We start from the raw sequence: 20434 nt of genomic DNA, 5'->3' as shown, positions 1-20434 counted from the left end.
TGGTACTTACTGCAGACTAGAGTTGTCAAGGAGGTATGTCCTGAATCCCTTCTCTAGATCATGGTCAACTTGGCCATGAAGTCTTGCCAGGGGTGGATAAGGGAAATGGCTCTTCCATGCAACTTGAAGTGGCCTACGAGATCTTGGGCAGTCTATCTAGTTCTAGCAAAGCATTATGTGGGTAGCAGAGACTGCACGGGTCAGGTGAGGTGGGTGGAGCCGGTCAGTGAGCATGAAGCTAGATTGGAATCCTCAATCGCTTGGTAATTCAGCAAGTTGATTCCATGGTATGATAGTTGGTCAAGAAGCCTTTTGCTCACCTCGTTGGAAGGCGGAACAAGATGCACCATTGCAGGTGAGTGAGAATGAAGAGCAGGAACATGGCACTTCTCCTGCAATCACTTGGCTAAGTATCTTTTAAGGATTTGGTGTTGAGAATCTGGCCTCTGACTCAAGTTGTTCCTCTTCACGTGTTCCTCTTCACGTGTTCCTCTTCACGTGTTCCTCTTCACGTGTTCCTCTTCACGTGTTCCTCTTCACGTGTTCCTCTTCACGTGTTCCTCTTCACGTGTTCCTCTTCACGTGTTCCTCTTCAACTTCGTGGATGTTTCTTAGGAGGTAGGATTTAGTTGACAGTGAAAAACATTGAATGGTCAGCACCATCTGGAATTCCACAGTCTCAGGAATTCTTATAGAGCTGGTAGATTTTTTTTTTTCTTTTGCAGAAGTGGGTAGGTAGACTTCACTCGAAGAATGATAGGCTTTGATTTGTGTTTTAATGGGAGAGAAAGAAGGAACAGAAGCAAGCTAATCTCTATAGAGATAGGAGGACCTCAGATTCTGGTCATGCCTGCATAAATGCAGTGGGGCAAGCTCTCTTGGATATTCCTGAGATCACAGAACCAAGTTTCCAGTAGTGGAGCCTTGCTAGGGTTATCCTTGGCTTCAGAAGTGCGGTCAGGCTCTTCTGCAGAACCTCAAAAGGGACTCTCCTCCTATGGAGTCCAGAAGTGATCTTAGGTGCATCCAGGAGTAGACTCCTCTATAAGTAAAATGCTGCTCTGGTCTTCTGCCCAGAGACCAGATCACTGCGAGGGCAAATTGGTCCTACTGATCGCAAAGAGGCATGGACAGGAGCTCCTTACCAGAGGGCCGACTCTTCCTTTACACCACCTCCTCCTAAAGAGAAGTTCCTTCTTGAAGGGACATCTGTACTCCTTTGACGGGTGGAATGGTCTTTCTGTGCTTGGGGATCTCCAATTTCTGAACCATGTTCCTGTGTACCAAAGCTCTCCTCCTGGTTCATCTGGAAGAACACCCCTTCGAGTCATAGTTTCTTCATCCAGTGATGTTGGCTGCTCAGTCAGGAAGGCTGACCTAGTTGTTGTAGGAGACTTCATATTGCACCCTTCTTACCAGCCTGTACACTATAGGCATTGAATCTTGACAACCAAATAGCCTTTTATCTCTCTTGGAGCCCTGACTAGAGATGTGATCCATATTAGATGACTACTTCTTTGGCATGGGCAGGGTTGAGGGAACCGATAATAGATGATCTTCCCTCTGTCAGCATCAGAGGACCTCATTCTCCTCTCCCCTTCCTCTCAGAGCCCAGAAGAAAGGGGAAATAATCAATGCCCCTGGGGACTGATGGTGAGCTTGAAGTCTTAAAAGACGGACCTAGAGGAAAGGGACTAAATACTCCAACCTCTCTCCTCGTACAACCAATGAGTGGTGCCTGCAGGTTCTAGTAAGAGAAGCAGTGGATGTCTTTTCCTTTCTCCTCCAGGCAAATACAAATGGGTGATCCTCTCAGAGCATAGAACAGGGTGAGGAATAGTAGAAAGAATGGATCTTTGGAGGCAAGCCAGATCACACGCAGTTCTATCCTGCGGTCAGCCTATTTCTTGGTCTTTGCTCAACTATAATGAGGATGGACAGCTTCTGTATCTAGAATGCTGTAGGATCCTTCCTACCTCTGCTCTAGGGTGGCCACTGCCTCTTTGGAACCTTTTTCAACTCTTACTGTGACTCTCTTGCCTGACTTGGTCATAAGGAGATGGTGTCCTTCCTGATCTTAACACCACACCTACTGCAGCTATTACTGTTCTCTTGCTGCTCTGAGAACCTGAGAGGCATAGAAGTGACCATAAACTCAACATCTATTATCTCTGCCAACAATGCTGATTTTTAAAATGTAAGTTTGGTGCTCAATTTTCATTGGAACATCGTTCATTAGCTGTGGCGCTCTCTACAATGAAAGTCACAGGTAAGGGGGTGCAAGTAACCTATGGCTCAAAAGGCTGGTGAGGACACAGGGATCTGGAATCTCCATCCCACAGTGGCCTCTTAATGAGCTATATAGCAGGGATTATCTAGCATCTTGAAAATCTCTTCAGTCCTTGTAGCATGCCCTAGTGTGCACGAGGCAGGTGCTCAGTGTGGTCTCAGTCCCCTGGTGTGTGTGTGCCACGTTCAGACCCATTGGTTCCTGAAGCAGCTCTACTTCTAACAGCTAGCACTTCCCTGCATCTTCTGGCTCGAGGATGGGTGTCAGATGGCTTGGGGTGCACGGGGTGGGAGGTTCCAGGAGTGCCTTAACAGATGACTGATGGGTGCAGGAGTATAAATAGTCTAACTCCTCACCACCATGAGGCCGACTTGAGATGACTTGCCCAGTCTCCAGAGCTGGCCTGTAGAACCAAGCCAGTTGCACCCTGTGGGCTTGGCTTGATACGAAGACCTGTGCCTCCTTGCCAGCCCCACCCCCTTGCTCCCCAGCTGGTGTATTCTGAGACCGCTCCCTACAAGCTTTCACCCAAACTTCAGAGTGGACCCTATAACAAGTGACCTACATTGCTCATGTGGTCACCTTGCCTGGTGCCCAGCCCTGCCAAAGCTAAGTTGTGTAGATGTAACCACTAGACTCCACTTCCTGAGCTTTGAAATGGGCAGAGAGCACTTTTAAGAGTGGCAGAGAAGAGATTTGAACCTGGGTTGATCTAGATCCTCAGTTAAAAGCAAACTCTGGCATCAAACAGTGTGTGTGATGGGGCTGAAAGGGAGGAAGAGAAGGGGCAGAATTGCTAACCTGGGTGTCAGACGGTCCAAATTGTAGATGGCCCCAGGCTATGACCAGCTCTGGTTCCTTAGGCTGAAAACCTTCTCTATCAGGTAAATACCTGCAAAATAAGACTTAAATGAACCAGGTGAGATTTTCTCCATATAGGAAGGGAAAAGCCTTGGGCAAACTCTTAAACAGATCCTTAAAACCAATGTTAATATTAACCTAGTGGTGACTTGTGTAATTACAGCTGTCCACAAGTATATTCACACTATGAAAATTCACTGAGCTCTATACTTATGTGTGCATTTCTCCATGTATGTGGGGGAAAAATCTTACTGTAAAGAAAAAAAATTACATCTATACCTTCCGACTTGGTGGGAGCGCTGCCCGCAATCCTACCATGAAATTCTCGCTAAGAGAGGACCCAGGACTCCTCGTAATCATGGAGAAGGGAGTAGTGAGACCTCACCTACCTCCTCCTTATGCCCCTGACCCATGCTTTGCGATTGCTTTTTTTTTTCTCCCCAGGTCAGCAGGCTTAGGCGAGAAAAGAGGAGATGCGTCAGTCTTTTTCTGCCCTAAATAGATAGCCTCTGCTCTTCAGAGATGAAGAAGTTGGGGACCTTGCCAGGTAGATGGGAAAGAAGACTGTGGGGTCCCCCCGAAGGTGAGGGGAGGCTGCCATTTTCTTAACCATCTCCCCCCTCCACCAGATGCCTGGCTCTGTTCTCAGCCGTAGCATCTGTTAGTAAGGCCATAAATCAGACTCAGATGGGGTCAGGCCTCATCAGATTGCTGATGGCATTAGGCTAACAAATGGGGAGTTGGGTGTTTATATTAGTTTTGGCTCTTGAGTTGAAGGAAGAATGCTGGCACTTAGCGTCATGATAAACTCAGCACCAACACATCCTGGGTCAGCAATTATGCCTCCAAAGATTCCACGGGAGGAGCTGGGGTGGAACCTCCCTGGGCAAGTGTGGCCACCTGAGCAGGCCTGCCCCAACGTGGCAGGTGGATGGGGTATGCCCCTGATTGGGGGGGGAGGGGCTGGGCTAAACAGGGACTGTGTGACAGGACAGCCGGGCATAATGTTATTGCTGGTATTTGTGTGGAAATAGACACGCTGTGATCGCTTGTGTTCCACCCCCGCTGCCTTGCTGATCCCTTTGGAGTGGATCCGCTTGTTAGCGGCTGCCTGCTAGAGGACCCAGCAGTTAGGTGTAAATGCAGTGTAGAGGGAGGGTGGGTGATGCCGGTGTAAGATGGAGAACCTGCCGTCGTGATGCAGATCCAGTAAGGTCCGGACGAGCCCAATGGGAGCTCTAGGGCAAAGAATGCCCGTTAGAGACGGGCCACGCTGGGCAGAAAGGGCCGGGCCCTAGGACACCTGTTCTTCCCAGGGAGACTGTGGCAACAGCAGGGATGGTGTGAAGCCTCCCAAAGGTGCTGCAGCTCTGCGCTCGCCTACAGCTGAACAGCAGGGTTCTCTCTTGCAGGGCATCCAAACAGCTTCCTCTCAGGCTACCACATGGGGATTCTCCTACTCACACCTCCCCTTCCAAGAACTTGAGTCCTCTGGACAATCTGGCTGATGCATCAGATGATGCCCCCGTGTTAACCCAACCCTTGTGGAATATCTGTAGCTCTTCTAGAACTCCATCTGCACTCCTAGGACAGGAATAACTTGAGAGGTACCTTCATCACCTAATCCAACAGTTACAGCCCCCTTCGTAGCTCTGTAAAAAGCCCAGAGCCCTGAACGGTGTATGTATTTAGTCAAGTCTTAATATCTCCGAGAATCTGCTTTGTTGAAGGTGCACAGAGCGTGAGAAGAGGGATGGGAAGGAGCCATGAAGGGCACCCGATGGTTCACGGTCATTTCCCTAGTGGTTTCAGGCTGGTGCTCAGCTCCAAGCCAAGCAAGGAAGAGGAAGTGCCAGGCTAAGAGGTAGTCCCTCAAATGCTTGATATGGGAACTGAACCCAGGATGGCAGCAGAACGGCAGATTGCATTTTCCAAAAACAATCACACCAATGTTTCTTGTCCATTTTGCCAGACCCAGTCAAGAGGCGGGGTCTACAGCCTCACCCCTGGAACCTGTCCAGGCTTTGTGTCTGCTTTGACAGACAAAATCTGGCAGAAACGATGCTGGATCTTCCAAGACCATGTCCTAAGGCGCAATAGGGCTTCCACCTAGCATTCTTTCTGGGACACTCGTTCTCGGAAACCACACCATGTTGTGAGGAAGCCCAGGCATTCCTGAGAAGCCCACCTGGACAGGAATTGGTAACCAGTACTAACTTGCCAGCCATGTGAGCAGGGGGAGAGAATCTACACCCAAGAGTGTTAACACCAACTAACCAGGTGGAGGTGTCTACCTCCCACCCCATGGGGAAAAATGACTAATGCACTGTATCTGGGCAGAAGATCCAGGATACAAAGTGCACTCCACCTCCAATCACAGTGGTACAAAGGCTCAGAGGGGAAGTTCCCACCCCTACAGTCAACAGGCTTGTAAGGGAAAGAAGGTTCAAGCCTGCATGTGCCTGGCCCTAAGCCCTGTATCTCTCCTTGCCAATAACGATCACTGGCGGTCTTCCTGAGCATCCCCAAAACAGAGGCCAGGCAATCAGATGTTCACACAGAAAGCAATCATTAGATGTCCGGAGCAAGGATTCCTTAGGACATAGAGATGTCACAGCTCCTCTTTCCGTGCAGACCACCTCGCTGCCAGAAGGAGGCACCACTTTCTGTAACTGCTCAACCTCAGAGTTCCAGATGGATACGGGGTTGCTGAGAAAAGCTGTACTTCACAAAAGCTGCAACTCAGTGGCCCTTCCTCCACATGATGCTAGAAAAGGGACTGGAGTGGCTTCGCTTCTAAGCCTTGTTTTCTCGGCTGTAAAATGGGGATAAGGAGTTTGCCCAAATTCACGTGTCCTGGAAGGGACTTGTGATTCAAATCATCGCCCCTAATCAGTGGCTGGCTTCCTCTTCCACCTGGAGCTGCCCCCAGTGCAAGTGCTAGGGATGTGCTGATCTCTTCCCACCCTGGGCCTCCAGGGTTCTGATCCTAGTGCTTACTGGCAAAGCCCGGGGACCCTCGGGCAGGCTCAGGCCCCAGAACCAGGTCTCCCTTCTCCTAGATACCAAAGCTCCTGCAAGTAGAGGCGACTCCCTGTCTTTGAGATGCAGTTTGCCCGTTCCAATGCTTTGAGATGAGAATAAGCCATACCACTCTCTAGGGATCTGTGGTCCCCTCTGTAAAGGGTATGTGCTGGTTCATGGGCACAGGTTCTTGGGTGACAGATGGTGGTGAGTGGGCTCTGCAGTGAGAAGCTCAGAAAGAAGTTCTGTCCATAGCCCAGGAAACTGAAGAATGGACAAGCTGAAGGCACTGAAGGAACTAGGTAATAGCTGATAAGGGGCTGGTAATGTCCATTCCCGGCTCAGTTACCTGTGAGAGGTGCAGAGATGAGGTGGGGATAGGCAATCACAGCTCTTGACTTCCTGGCTCGCCTGAGGACAGAGGCTTGGTGCCAGACCCTGGCTGTGCCTCTCAGCTGCTGGGAACCCTCAGGTGGGCCCCTTCTCCCCATTTTATGGAGCAAGGAAAAGGGTGGTTGTGAGAGGAGGTTCCTCAACTCCGAGCATCTTCATGGGAAACGAAGTGATGATCCCAAGTCTGCAGAGTGTCCAGCACCCTGGACATGGAGAAAATGGTCCTGTTGAGACTATCTGTGTCTGTGGCTGTAGCTACAACAGACTGAGAAGTCCCACTGGGAGAGGCCACAGGTCCTATTTCCTGGGAAGCAGACTGAAGTGACCTTCAGTAAAAAGGTGCCTTTGGGATCCACCCTCCTGGAAGGAGAGAGAGGTTGAGCTGTTCCAATGCAACAGCCTCGGAAGCCCTGGAGCTTGGAGGACCCTTCACAGGTGTGCCAGGGATGGCTGGGCCATTACACCCCCCTGCATATACCCCCTGGGTATATCCCCGGCTGTGGGCTATGGCAGAGCAAGGCATGACCTTTGGCTAGGCAGCTTTCTACAGCTGAGGGATTGGAATGGTGGGGAGGGCTTCCTGGAGGAGGTGGCCTCTGGGCTGACTGCTAAAGGTGATGTGAGAAGAACTTGCCTAAGGGAAAAGGAATGTATACACAAAAGAAACAGAGGTGAAGGACGGGGAAGGTGGAGGAAGGAAATGGCAGACACCTGGCCCATTGCTGTCCTTGGACAAAGCATGTGCCTGTTGGTCTCTGGGAACACACTTCCCCTAGCCACCCACATGGCTCACTTCTCTCTGCATTCAGGTTCCGGAAAGCCTTCCTGAGGAGGGGACTCCCTCTAAAGGGCAGCCCCCTGCTGCACACCATCCCATACACTGCTGCTTCGCTTCCCAGCTGTCCTTGCCCTTCCTCCAAGAACAAATCTTCCCGAGGGCTGTGACAGGGGCCACTTATTCTGTATCAGAGCAACACACACTTACTTGGCTGCATTCGAGAGATGGGAGAGAAGCAAGGGCCAGGAGGTAAAATGTATGATATCCTGTGCAAGGGTCCTGGGGCAAAGGAGCTTGTTTAGAAGACACAGTGCATCTTGGTGCCTTGCCTGGTGCGTTGGCCACTAGAGCAGATGTCCTGGAAAGGACAGAGTGGCCTTCTCCCGGGAGCCCTGGAGAGATAAGGACCTGCGCTCCCGCAGATGTGGCCCATCCGCCAGTCTCCAGGCCAGATGGCACCTTAAGCCATCCCAGGTGTGGATGGGGCCAGACTCCCCAGAGACCTCTCTTAGAGGTCTCCCTCCAGCCTGCCTTCGAGTCTCACACCTTCCTGGGCAGGATGTTCCTTTATTGCAACCCCCCTCAGCTGATTGTTCTCAGGATCCAGCCCTTTGATGGTTTTATTGTCCCTAAATTCACACCAGGCCCCAATAACTTCAGAGCAGGTAGAGAATGCAAAGCAGGGAGGGTGCTGCAAGCGAATGGCCCAGGATCAAGGCAGGAGATTACAATCCATAAATCTGCGGGGACCCGGCTTGTGTCTGAAGGCTTCCACGTGTGGGGCGGGGGCGGGGGCGGGCCCTGCAATCTCCGGACCAGGGCTAAGTGGATCAAGGTGGCTCCCCACCTCCCAGGGCTCCTGGGTGCACCTGCTCTTGCTGCACGGGAGATGGTCGGCCCGTGAGTCTGACTGCCGCACTGCCCTGCAGTGACCAAGTCTAGCACCCAGAGTCATTGGAAGTTGAATCCGTGAGGCTTCGTGGTGGGCTCCGCACATACCAGCTCCTGCTAGAAGCAGCTTAGAGAAATTTGGCCCCAAACTGAGACAGCGATTTGGGTGCAAGTGGGTTAATATCATCACCTTTCCCCACTCCGTCCTTTCTGGCATGGCCTCCAAACTAAGAGGGCTGTTAATGAGATGACCACTCTGAGCAACTAGGATTTATCCTACTGGGCACCTCCTGAGATCCCGCCCAGAATCCACCTCAGGATTGTTCTCCCAGGAGGGAGGAGCCTGGGGGTATTTAGCCACCGAGCCCTACCTCTCCTGGACCAGCGGGGTCACTCTGGATGTTAACTTCTCAGCACTTCTGAATTGTCGCGTGTGACTATAGCTGCTTCCATGGCTGGAGAAAGTGCTTCAGAGATGAAAGGGCTCTTGAGGTGGGGGGTGGGGGGTGGGGGCGGGTAGCAGCATAAGGATCATGTGACAGGAGCTGCCCACTGAACTTGCAAGTGAACTTCAGGGTGAGCTGCAGGGCAACATGCAGGCCACATGTGCTGCATTTGGAAACTTGTATTAGCGAGGGCTAGTGTAGGATTCCAGCTATACATGTGCAAGCTTGTGCTTGGACCAGCTTGGCGGCCTTGGTTAATCCAGCCAGTAAATGTCAAAGCAACGGCTGGGCCCCATCCCTGGTCTTAAGTATTGAGCATGCAGATCTAAAGAATCTAGATCTCCTGGCTTCGATAAATCGCCACCGTTTTCCTAACCCACTAGTGTGTAGTCCTTCTTCCTCATAAGGAAATACCAAGATGGTGGCTGGCAGTTGATCTGAATGAAGAACAGGAAGCCCCGCAGCGGGAGTGAAGAGCTTCATCCCAAGTCAGGGGAACAGAAGGGGGCGGGGTGGTAAGATGTAACAGAATTTGGCATCAAGAAACAGCGGGAAGGTCGAATATGGCTGGGGGAGAGCAATAGTAGACCCTCCGGGAAGAGAGCAGAGGGGCTGGATCATGACTGACTTCATAGGTCAGAGAAAGGAATTTAGCTCTTATTCTCAGGGCAGTAGGAAGTAGAAGCATTAAAATAAGATCTTGAAATTTTCCTCTATTGCCATGGATGAAGCCAACTGGGCTCCTTTCTTCTATTCTGTCTAGAACAATCAGAGTAGAAAGGACGTAGACAGATTCAGGATAGAATTCGAGAGTTTATGTGACATGCTGATGGGCGGGATCTGGGGAGAGAAAGCTTGTAAGGTAGAACTCTCAGATTCCGCACCCACCCCTGCCCCATGTTCCTTTGGTTTTTCAAAAAGGGGATGCAGATAAAAGGGAAAGTCGTTTATTAAGGGCAATTCCTAGTGATCGGCTAGAGCTCATATCACTTCCCAACTGTGTTCAGAGGGCAGCTTGAAATTGGCTAGGGTGGAAGTATTTATACCACACAAATTGGCTATAAATCAGAGAGCCCGTGGTTAACCATTTACAGCCCACCCCTGATAACACCTGGGAAAGAGAAGGGGGGAGGGGAGAGACACAAATTTTGTCAGGTTTAGCCTCAGCCTAAGAAGCGGATCTGACTGCGTTAGTCTAGCGGGAGTGCTCACCAGCAAAGACGCATGAGCGAATTCTTGCGCTGGGCAGAAATGGCTAGCCTGTGTGCCCCTGCCCTGCTCGGTTATTGCTGGGGAGGCTGATCCTAAATCTGTTGGCTCCCCACCTTCCTGGAGCCGAGCTACAAGCGGTCTGAGAAGTGCACTACCACGCGGTGCTCCCCTGTGCGCACGTGGGAAGGGCTTCCATTTTCTCCAAGTGAGAGACCTGATGCGCACACATAGTAGGTTCCGCTATATGACAGACGGGCCTCAAACGCCGTTTCCGTGTCTCCACGTGCTATCTGGACCGGCCGTGCTTCACTTCCTGTCCCTTCCAGGTACTCTTTGCTTTCTGGCCTCCAGTTGAGTTCAGCCAGTGGAGGCAGAAGATCAGAAGGTAAAAGGAGAAAGACTGGCTTACTTACGGACTCCGACAGCAGAATGCTTTGAACCTGAGGTTCCCTCCGCGGAGATGCTTATCCCAGACATTCATGTGGTTTACTGTTTAGGCCTTTCCTCCTCCCTTTTATGATACCTTTTCTAGCATATTTTAAAAATGGCCATTCTGCCACCCAACCTCCATCCCTGTTCCTGCTCTATTTTTCTTCACACTTACCACCAACTGACCTTGAACTTGTTTAGCGGTCCCCTCCACTATGGGAAGGAGAGCTTGGAATATGAGCTCCCTGAGGATTGGGATTTCATTATTTGTGTTCGGCTGCTATGTCCCAGCACGTAGAACAATACCTGGTATGGAACTGCTGCGCTGTGTCATTCAAAGGGGACACTGAGGAAAAGGCAGGTGTATACCTGTGTGGCCCAATATGGCGGCTCCATCAGTAAGGTCCCAGGTGGGGGGATGGAGTGGGGGGAATGCAATGCAAGGGAGTTTAAGGGCTTTGGAATGGATTCTGCGTATTAAGGTATTAGAGCAGGGGTGCCTGGGGGGCTCCATCAGCTAAGCATCCGACTCTTGGTTTCTGCTCAGGTCCTGATCCGAGAGTTCATGAATTTGAGCCCCGTGTTGGGCTCCATACTGACGGTGCAGAGCCAGCTTGGTATTTTCTCTCTCCCTCTATCTGCCCCTCACCCCCTGCATGTGCTCTCTGTTCTCTCAAACTTAAAAAAAAAAAAAATAATAATGTGAGAGCAAACAGGGTAAGGTGAGGCAACCCAGAGATTACCAACAGCTGGAGGCAGGAAGGTGGGGGAGGAGGCAATAGGAAGAAGTAGCGTTACGCCTTCCTTGGCTGAGCCACCGGGTTGAATCTGGAAAGGCTTTGGCTTTCCCCAGCAGTAGCTGGTGACCGGGGAGGGCTACAGATGGCAACGGGGTTTAGAATGGAGAATACAGAATCTCAGGACAAGAGAGAGGGAGGGAAACAGCCTGCTCTCCCTTCTCTACACTCCCGTCGGATGGGCTATGGGCAAGGAGTCTAGAAAGCAGCCTGCCATGGCCTTTGTGTGCAGGGCTGAGTGGAGGGAAGGGCGAGACCGCGATACAAAGGCAAATAGGTAGTGACCAGCAAAGTCCTGGCCTTGCACACCGCAGGTATTCAAATATTTGAATGCTGGCATCTCCTTTCCTGTCGTTCAAGGGGAAACAGAATGGAATAGACCTGTGGGGATGTAGGAGGGGCCATGTGGCCACAGGGAGATGGACCATCACCCTGTCGCTGCCAGTCTTCCGACTTCCAGCAGGCCCGGACATTGTTTCCTGCCCATAGATTACACACATGGGTGGTTCCGTTTCTAGTGGCCAGAAGAGTGTTGATCAGAACAGTTGGATTCTGGAAAGGTAGCGCTTGTGGGGTGGGATACTCTATTGCTCAACAACCTTCTATGGCTCCCCATTGCTTTCAGAATCCAGTTCATCCTTTTGCTGAAAGACCCCCTATACAGGCTAGGGAGGTTCAGCTAGACCTCTACATCCTTCCCTCTCTAAGTGTGGCTCCAGCCAGAATAATCTGCTCAGACCTTGTATCAGTTAGCTGTTGCTGTGCCAAACTTATTCCAAGATTTAGTGGCTTAAAAAGCTAAGTGTGTATTATTGCTACTGAGGCTAGGACTCAGCTGAGTGGGTACTTTGATCTCAGTGGGGCTCATTCCTGCATCTCTGGTCAGCTGGGCTTGGGGAGGCAGCCCTGGGCTTTCTCATGTAGTATTTGGGAATCAACTGGCTATAGACTGGTCTAGAATGATCTTGGCTAGGGACAGCGGGGCCATGTGATCTGTCATTCTCCAGTAGGCTAGCTTGAGGTCCTTCAAATGATAAACTCTTCTCTTGACTCTTCTTCCCTTTTAGAATCCAAAGTAGTAGATGCCATAATGTGCCACCCAATATCCTTTTTCTAGACTGGCCCATCATACCCCACGGGTGCTGTGGGTTTTGGCTGTTGATGGTTCCACAGACCAGTGGTTCTCGGGGAACTTCTCTCTGCCCCTGAGATTGAAGCCTGACATGGAGTGGACCCATTCCCTTTGCAACCTATATTCAAGGTCAAGGACTAGGGTCTATGAAGGGCTAGGTTCATATGACTAGGGTCTGTGAAGGGTATAAAACTCCTCTCTTCTCACCCCACTTGAAACCGGGGTGGGCTTTGAGTTCTCCCAAGGTGCTCCACGGGGTCACCCGAGTCTGTGTTGTAGCCTTATCCCAGCCCTGTTCTCCCGGGAGAAGCCCAACCCTCCAGCTAGTTCCCAGGAGCTATTCCTGAGAGGTCTCCCCAGTGAGCCCCCTCCACGGAAAACCCACCAACGATACATACCTTTCCCACCATCGGTTGAAGAGGAGGGACACACATCCTTAACACTTACCACTATGCCACTGCTTACACACAACCAGCTCGCTGGGGGGACAAGTGGAGTTTGGTTCGCCAGTTTCCATGGTTTGAATACGCCCACCAATTTCAGAGGAGCGTTTTGAAGCCATTGAATGGGGAATTGGAAAGAGATGTGAAAACAGGCTCCGGGGTCCCAAGGAGTCCACATCCGGACCCACCGATCCTGAGCCAGCCTTCTCACACGTGTGTGCGTGAGTAACCAAAACAAAAGGGTCTTGAAGCAATACAGTATATTCTATGGATAATACCATATAGAGTGAGCTCGGATTTGCTATCCTTCTGCTTTTAAAGTTTCTAATGGGTGTATGACTTTCAGTTTGAAAGGCAGGCGTTAGGGGTGAGTCCTGCTTGGGGAGCAAGTAGCAGGCGGATGTTGGAAGGGAGGGTGTGTTTGGGGCAAGACCCTTCCTGCCCCTCCATGGTGCTCCCAAATATGTTGATTCAGGAGGTGGGGAGAAAAGAGTCATTAAAAGTCTTCTTTAAAACAACAAAAAACCATTGAAAAACTTGGAAAGCTTCTCTTTGCATGTTTACTTCCCCCCAAAATACTGTTCTAAAAGTTTTTTAATTTTCATGTTTATTTTTGAAAGAGAGCATGAGAGAGAGAGAGAGACAGACAGAATCCAAGGCAGGCTCCAGGCTCCAAACGTTCAGCACAGAGCCCAATGTGGGGCTCGAACTCCTGAGCTCTGAGATCATGACCTGAGCTGAAGTCGGACACTTAACCAACTGAGCCACCCAGGTGCCCCCTAAGATTTTAATTTTTCTGAGTGGAGCGTACTTGCATAATGTTACAGGGTCATGTATACAACACAGTGGGGTGACAAGTTTGTTTTGCTGTTCGAACGGGGGTAGCCACTATTTGTCAGCATCCAATGTTATTACAACACTATTGAGCATGTTCCTTATGCTGTGCCTTTATTCTTGTGCTGCTCTTTTATTTCATAACAGGAAGCCGGTGCCTTCTACGCCCCTTCACCCATTTTTTCCGTACTCCCAGCCCTGCCCCCCCCCCCCAACCATCACCTATTTATAGGTCTGATTCTACTTTTCTGTTCCTTGGCTTTCTAAATTTTTTAAAAAATTTCTTTATTTCAGAGAAAGACAACGTGAGCAAGGGGGGGGTCAGAGGGAGAGGGAGACACAGAATCCGAAACAGGCTCCAGGCTCTGAGATGTCAGCACAGAGCCCAACGCGGGGCTTGAACCCACGAACCGTGAGATCATGACCTGAGCCGTAGTCAGATGCTTAACCGACTGAGCCACCCAGGTGCCCCTCCTTAGCGTTCTAGATTCCACACGAGTGAAATCCTATGGCATTTGTCTTGCTCAGACTTATTTTACTCAGCACAGTACCCTCTAGGTCCATCCATGTTGTCAAAAGGGGCATAATCTCTTTATGTCGTATAATCCATTCTATGTACGCCTCATCTTCCTTATCCACATGTCTATTAATGAATATTGCTTCCATATCTTGGCTATTATAAACCATGCTGCAATAAGCATAGGGGTTTACATCTTGTTGAAGTAGTAGTTTTGTTTTGACCCTCCATACTGTCTTGTAAAGTGGCAGCGCCGGTTTGCATTCCCACCAGCGGCACATCGAGGGTTCCTCTTCCTCCACGCGCTCACCTTTATAATGTCCTGGGAAGGGCTTGCAAGTGGGGAAGAACTAGGATGTTCCAGAGGAGTGTGTTTTCTAGTGGGGTTTATACCAAGAACAGCAAAGTCCTTCCCTAATCCGGTACCCGTACCTCGCCAACCCCGCCCCATCCCAGTAAAACTGGCGGCTTCTTCTGACCCTGTGGATTATGCAATCAAGCCAGGCATTCGTTGGATAAACAAACTATATTTAGCCATTAACATCCTGGCATTAATTCACGTCGCCTCCCTCGAGATGGCCAATGGGAGGCCATTGAAAGCCTTAGACCAACCGGCTACGGCAGGGTTTGATTCAGAGACTTGCATGGTGTTTGGCTCAGACAGACAGGAAACCTGGACGCGACATCCTGCAGCTGGGGCCTCTTGCGGCCGCAGGCTGCCAGGCTGGAGTGCGCTCTCACATGGCCGTGATCCCATGGCGTGAAGCCGGGACTCTGCCCTGAACGCACAGGGTCCCAACAGGCAGCTGGAGCGCAGGAGCACAGTGGTGGACATTCAGGCATTAGGATCCTGGGGTCGGTTTGGAAACCACCGCACCACTGCACATGCTCTGCTCGGAGCAGCCCCTCGGGGGGCAAGGGTTGACCTCAGGCGGCGATGTAACCAGTTCCCAGCCCTCACTTTGGCTGTTTGCACTGTTTGGAGATGGCCGTCTCCTGGTGACGTTTCTCTCCTCCCGGGCATCTGAGCCTCCCTATCTCTTTGAAGATTACAGGGCTTTAGCGTGCCTTTAAAGTGAATTTTTCCCCCTGTGTTTTATTATAATTAATGGCCGAAAACCTCTTTTTTTTTCCTCCCTCCCTTTATCTCTTAAATATGTTTCTTTCCTCTTGAAAAACGCAATATTTCTTTTAACCCGGGATATGGATGGGCCTGTCCCTAGCAGGGCAGGCCCGCCGTCATCTGTCAACCTGATTATGCAAAGCCTCTGTTTTCAGCTGGCATCTGAGGTGGATTTCAAAGCCATGACTCATGCGTGCTTCCAGGCCGAAGACCCGCAGAGCGGCTCTGTACCAGAGCTCTGCGCACAGGCCCGGCCCTTGGAGAGAGAGTCCTCCAAGGCGAAAGGATTCACAAAGGTCTCAGCGAGCCTGTAGGCAGGCAACCACACGGTATGGCTCTGACCACCTGAGCTGGCCGCTCTGGAGTCTCCTCTTTGATACAAGAGACCCATCTGCAATAGCTTGGATGACAGGAGTTGAGAAATCCTCAGATAAATGGGCGAAGACGTAGGTGATCGGTGGGAGATGGTTTCCATGATTTTTTTCCAAATGCTTTACGATATATGCATATGCAGGCAACAATGATGCATAGATGTCCTCTAGGCACAAAATTGCAACAGTTCAAGACCGTTACAATATGCCCCTGTGTGGGTGTGTGTGCGTGTGCATACAAGGCGTGTGCATACACAGAATAGATCTAGAATAAGGTTTCTCCACTTCGACATTACTGATCCCCAGAGATGGATCATTCACTGGAGTGGGGTGGGGGTGGGGGCTGTTCTGAGTGTTGTCCATGATGTTTAGGAGCCTCTCTGACCCCTACCTGCCAATGCCTACAGACCCTTCCAGGTGTGACCACTAAAAATGTCCTCAGGAATTGCCCAATGTCCCCGAAGCAATGTCCCTCCCCCCTTCCCCCCAGCTAATTCCACAAAGCTGCATGCCAAGATAGCAGTGAATTCTTCTGGGTTGTAGAACTGGTGAATTGTAATCAAGAGGGGACTAATTATTTTCAAAATGCATGTTGCTTTGGTCGGGGGAGGGGGGATACTCTAATGTGAGAGAAAGTTTAGGTACCGAGGTATCATAAGCAAATACAACTGACCGACGAAAGGTCAGGTTTTCAAAATCCAGAAAATTCACGAATGCAGTGTTCAGGGCCTGAGTGTTCTGAATGCAAGAGGCTCTGCATGCGTGCCCAGAAGCAAGCGGTGCTGGAATGAAGGCAGCGTGTACATTTGGAGACAGTGTGTATACAGAAGTGTCCTGTGGAAGCTAAGTGTGCGTATCTCTAGTTATTCACTGTGCACTTGGCAAAGTATCGAATCATCCTTGTCTGTTTGCTATGGGATGTGTCGCTTTCCATCCACCTAGTAAGGGATGGGACCTGCTTTGCCCCCAATAGTAACCCCCTCGGTGTGATGCCAAAAGCGAGATGGCTGTACCATCTGAGTTCAGTCCCTAAGAGCTTAAGGACGCCTCTCTCCACAAACATTCCTATAAAAGGCCAGGAAATCCACTCAAGATCATGGCTCAGACTGGCTTTGGCTCAGACACTGACGAGATTGTAAAACTCCAGAGGCCAGGGGACCGACTTCAGTGGGTCTGGGGTGGAGCCCGGGCCTCTGGATGCTTTGAAAGCATCCTGGGGGCTTCTGATGTAACCTTACCCCATTTCTAGCAGGCCATCTTCGGCTGGCATGCGCTGCTAGAGGCCCTCTGTGATGAATGAGGGGGAAGAATTGAAACCACAGTCAAATCCTTCTTTCCCTATGACGACGGCCGTGAGGCAGCTGGGACAGAGGCCTTACAGGTGGGCCCTGTGGCCTTTGGCTATCTCAAAGATCCATCTGGGTTTGGGGTCTCTGGGTTGGACGTGGAGGGGCCCTCCCACATGTGCAGTGCAGCCAGCAAGAGCAAACGTGCTTCAGAGGATGAGCAGACCCCACATTTGAGCCACATGGATGGATTGCCGGCTGAGTTTGATCAGGACAACAGACCGGGCATCCAAAGTCTTGAGGCCTGGGATTCCTCAATCATGAAGTAAGACGTTTCTCTGTGCCGAAAGCTGTGCTGTTTGGGGGAGAGAGGGCTGGGGACATGGGCCCATAGGAGGTCTCTGCTCAATACTGGTGGGAATTCCCATACCCCACCCCCCAAAGTCTGCCCAGTCCCCCAGTCCTTAAGGCCTAATTTTTTTTGATTTTTTTAATGTTCTTTTTTTTTTTTTTTGAGAGACGGAGCATGAGCAGGGGAGGGGCAGAGGGCGAGGGAAACACAGAATCCGAAACAGGCTCCAGGCTCTGAACTGACAGCATAGAGCCTGATATGGGTTTGAACTCCCGGACCGCAAGATCATAACCTGAGCGGAAGTCGGATGCTTGACCAACTGAGCCACCAGGCGCCCCCCGCCCCCCCACTTGAGGCCTGATTCTAATGTCACTACCCAGAAGCCTTTTCTAGTTCCTGAAACCTTTAATTTTGAGCCCCTACTTGCACATGTTAGCAAAAGAGACTAGGAACTCACGCACACAACCCCCCCAGGTGAGCTGACCAGTTCAAGGTCTGGTCAAAGTCTGGCCTCAGACAGGCCTGGGCTGGAGGGCACAGCTCCGTTCCCGAGGGCAGAAGGGGAAACTGCTAAAAATTTCAGCGAGGTCTGGAACTTAGAACTAAGCAGTTAGCCTTGGTATATTACTACGAATCAGTGAGTAACCTAAGAGGTTGGTTCCCACAGGGAATTTTCTAGGACTGCAGGCTCGATGTTGGGTTTGTGTCCCCCGTTGAGCCACTTACCAGAATTATAGAAACAACTGTGACATTCCCCCAACCCTCCCTCCACCTCCACTTCCCCATCTCTAAAAATGAACAGGAAACCTACCTAATGGAGCCGTGATAGATTAAATGGTATTAAAGTGCTTGTGCTCTGCTGGTATATAACTACCTCCTTAGAACCAACTACTGGTAACTTCTTACTGTGTAGCTGGTATTTGCCAATCAAACCACATAACTCCAATCCTGAGATACTGGCTGGATGTGGTTTTCTAGTCTGGTTGTCGCATTGTTTGGATCTGGGCACAGCTGGGTGGTGTCTCTCACACCTCTCAATGGCAGCCTGAAACACTCCCGCCCCCTGGGACATCCTGGCCACGTGCCCACATTGCAGCGGGGCCAGGAGTCTGGTCTGCGTCCATCTCCCTGAGCCCAGTCATGGCCTGACGCACAGCCCTGATGGTACAGGAAGATCTTTTCAGTGGGAGTTATCCCACTGGCCAAAGTCCTTGTGCCCTGAATTAAGTCGGCCTCGGGCACTCTCAGAAGGAACAAAGATGTTCTCTGAGGCCTTCTTTGCAATAGGAAATCGGGAACAACCTAAGTGCCCATCGAGAGGGGATGGCCCCTAAAATGGCAGTCTACACTATGGACCACTCTGGTACGTGTTAATCGGCCTCGTCTCTGATGGTTGCTGCAATGTGGAAATGATCTCCAAAAGCAGGTAGAGATGCTATGTGATATGCAATAGTCTATGGTCTTCGTGTAAAAACAAAACAAAAAAAAAAACTAGAGGTATGTATTTAGGTATGTTTGTAGGAAAATACATGGAAGAGATCCGGAACAGTCTGCTCACTAGAGCATTGCTTGATAACGGCGGTGTGTACTGTATCTCTGGCTGCCCTGAGCCCCAGCCAGTGTGCTGACATACTCCACTGAGCACCAGAGTGCAGTGTCTGCCTGAGGAACGTGAATGTTCTTTAATTTCCATTCACTGAAATCGTCTCACTGGTGAGTGGGCGCCATATTGGATGGTGCAGGTTTGGAGGACTATGGACCAGAATCACAGGGCACTTTTTTTTCTTTTTGTGTGATTTGGCTTATTTAGGAAGTGTCGTTGGAGGTTGTTTTAAAAAAAATCTAAATGCAGTGTGGTACCTTGGATTGGATCCTGGGACAGGGAAAAGACTATAGTGGAAACACTCCGGGCTCTGAGTTCCAGCGATCCATGGATAGTGACGCTCCAGTGTTCATTTTAATTCTGACCAACGTACGCATGGGAACCCGAGACATTAGGGGAAGCTGGGTGAAAAGCATGGGGCGGGGGGATTCTCTGTATTCTGTTGGTATCCCTTCTATAAACCTGAAGCTATTCCAAACCAAAGTGGGTGTTAAAAAGAAATACTCATAAGCTTGGTGATAAGCTTTCCGTGGACTTTGAGAAGTCAGACGCTTGTAGCTTATGAGTAAGGACGAGAACCCACACTGGGCCCCTTATTGATTCTGAGCTCGGTATATTTGAGAACCTTGGCTGAGAAGCGCAACGCCTCTGCCTGGTGGCTGGGCTTCTGGCCCTAGTGTGCCCTTGGGTCCCTCCAGGATCTGGTGGCTACCCCGAGGTGAGGCTGAGAACCGACGACGCATCTGTCCAGACGGCCACACCTCCGTAAAAAGGTGGTACCAAAGCTTCTTTGAGCATACCTTGAATTACAAAAAGCTGTGGATGTAGGACCCCCCAGAGTTCACCCTCTGAAGAGCACCCCCTAGTGGTGGACAATAAAGTTCAGTTTCACTTTCAATGATGAAGAAACTGGGACCTTCCCTCCAGGGTGACCCCAGCCTGAGACGCCATGGCCGATTTCCCCTGTGTCAGCACCCTTCTGCAGTGGGGGCGACGGGCGAGCTCCCTGTGCCCGTAGAATTACGTCCTTACACAACACTTTGGGGCATGCATTCTAGGGTCCCAATTCTGCACCCCGTTTCTACCACAGTGGTACGGATTTCAGGAAAACTTAACTCATGAGCTGCTGTGAGCCTCCTTTTTCTCATCTGTAGAACATGAATGATTTCAAACACCCACGTCTCATCCCCATGCTGGGAGGATCCTCAAAGCCACAGTTAAGCCCTGATACGACAGCTACCACTGTCCCGCAGGTGGAAGAAAGCCTTGAACCACATACCTACTGCTCTGGAAAGCTCCCTGGCGGAGCTAGGAAAAGAGGAAGAAGAAGGCTGTAACCCTGGAGACTTCAGTTCTAACTGGAGCCTCTCTAATGGAATGTAAGTCAACTCAGACCTGGGGTAGCTCTGGAAGCCGTGTCCCATCCTGATTTTGTCCCGGGAAAAGGTTCCTAAGGATTCTGAGTCTGAAGGGCTAGAGATGGGCATTTTCCTGCGGGAAGAGGAAACCTTGCGACAGATCTGCCTCCAGAGGAGCAGCGCGGGGATTTAATGAGGTCCCCCTGCCTGGCCGGGACCATCACACGGAGTCGAGGCGACAGAAGTGCAGGGTGATTCTCTGGGCCGCCAGGACCGGCGGCTCCCACGCCAGCC

The 20434-nt window shown here is 50.7% G+C and overlaps 1 long non-coding RNA gene across 1 annotated transcript; it reads left to right on the top strand.

The window, feature by feature from the left end:
* Positions 1-2145: 2145 nt before the first annotated feature.
* Positions 2146-20194, top strand: LOC120220854. Its single transcript, XR_005525679.1, has 2 exons — positions 2146-2269; positions 19873-20194. It is a non-coding gene; the product is annotated as an uncharacterized LOC120220854 (long non-coding RNA).
* Positions 20195-20434: the final 240 nt, after the last annotated feature.

The sequence above is a fragment of the Hyaena hyaena genome, unplaced genomic scaffold (genome assembly GCF_003009895.1).
Source record: "Hyaena hyaena isolate Hyena2069 unplaced genomic scaffold, ASM300989v1 scaffold_0, whole genome shotgun sequence".
NCBI lineage: Eukaryota > Metazoa > Chordata > Mammalia > Carnivora > Hyaenidae > Hyaena > Hyaena hyaena.
This window is presented reverse-complemented; position numbering and strand designations above follow the sequence as displayed.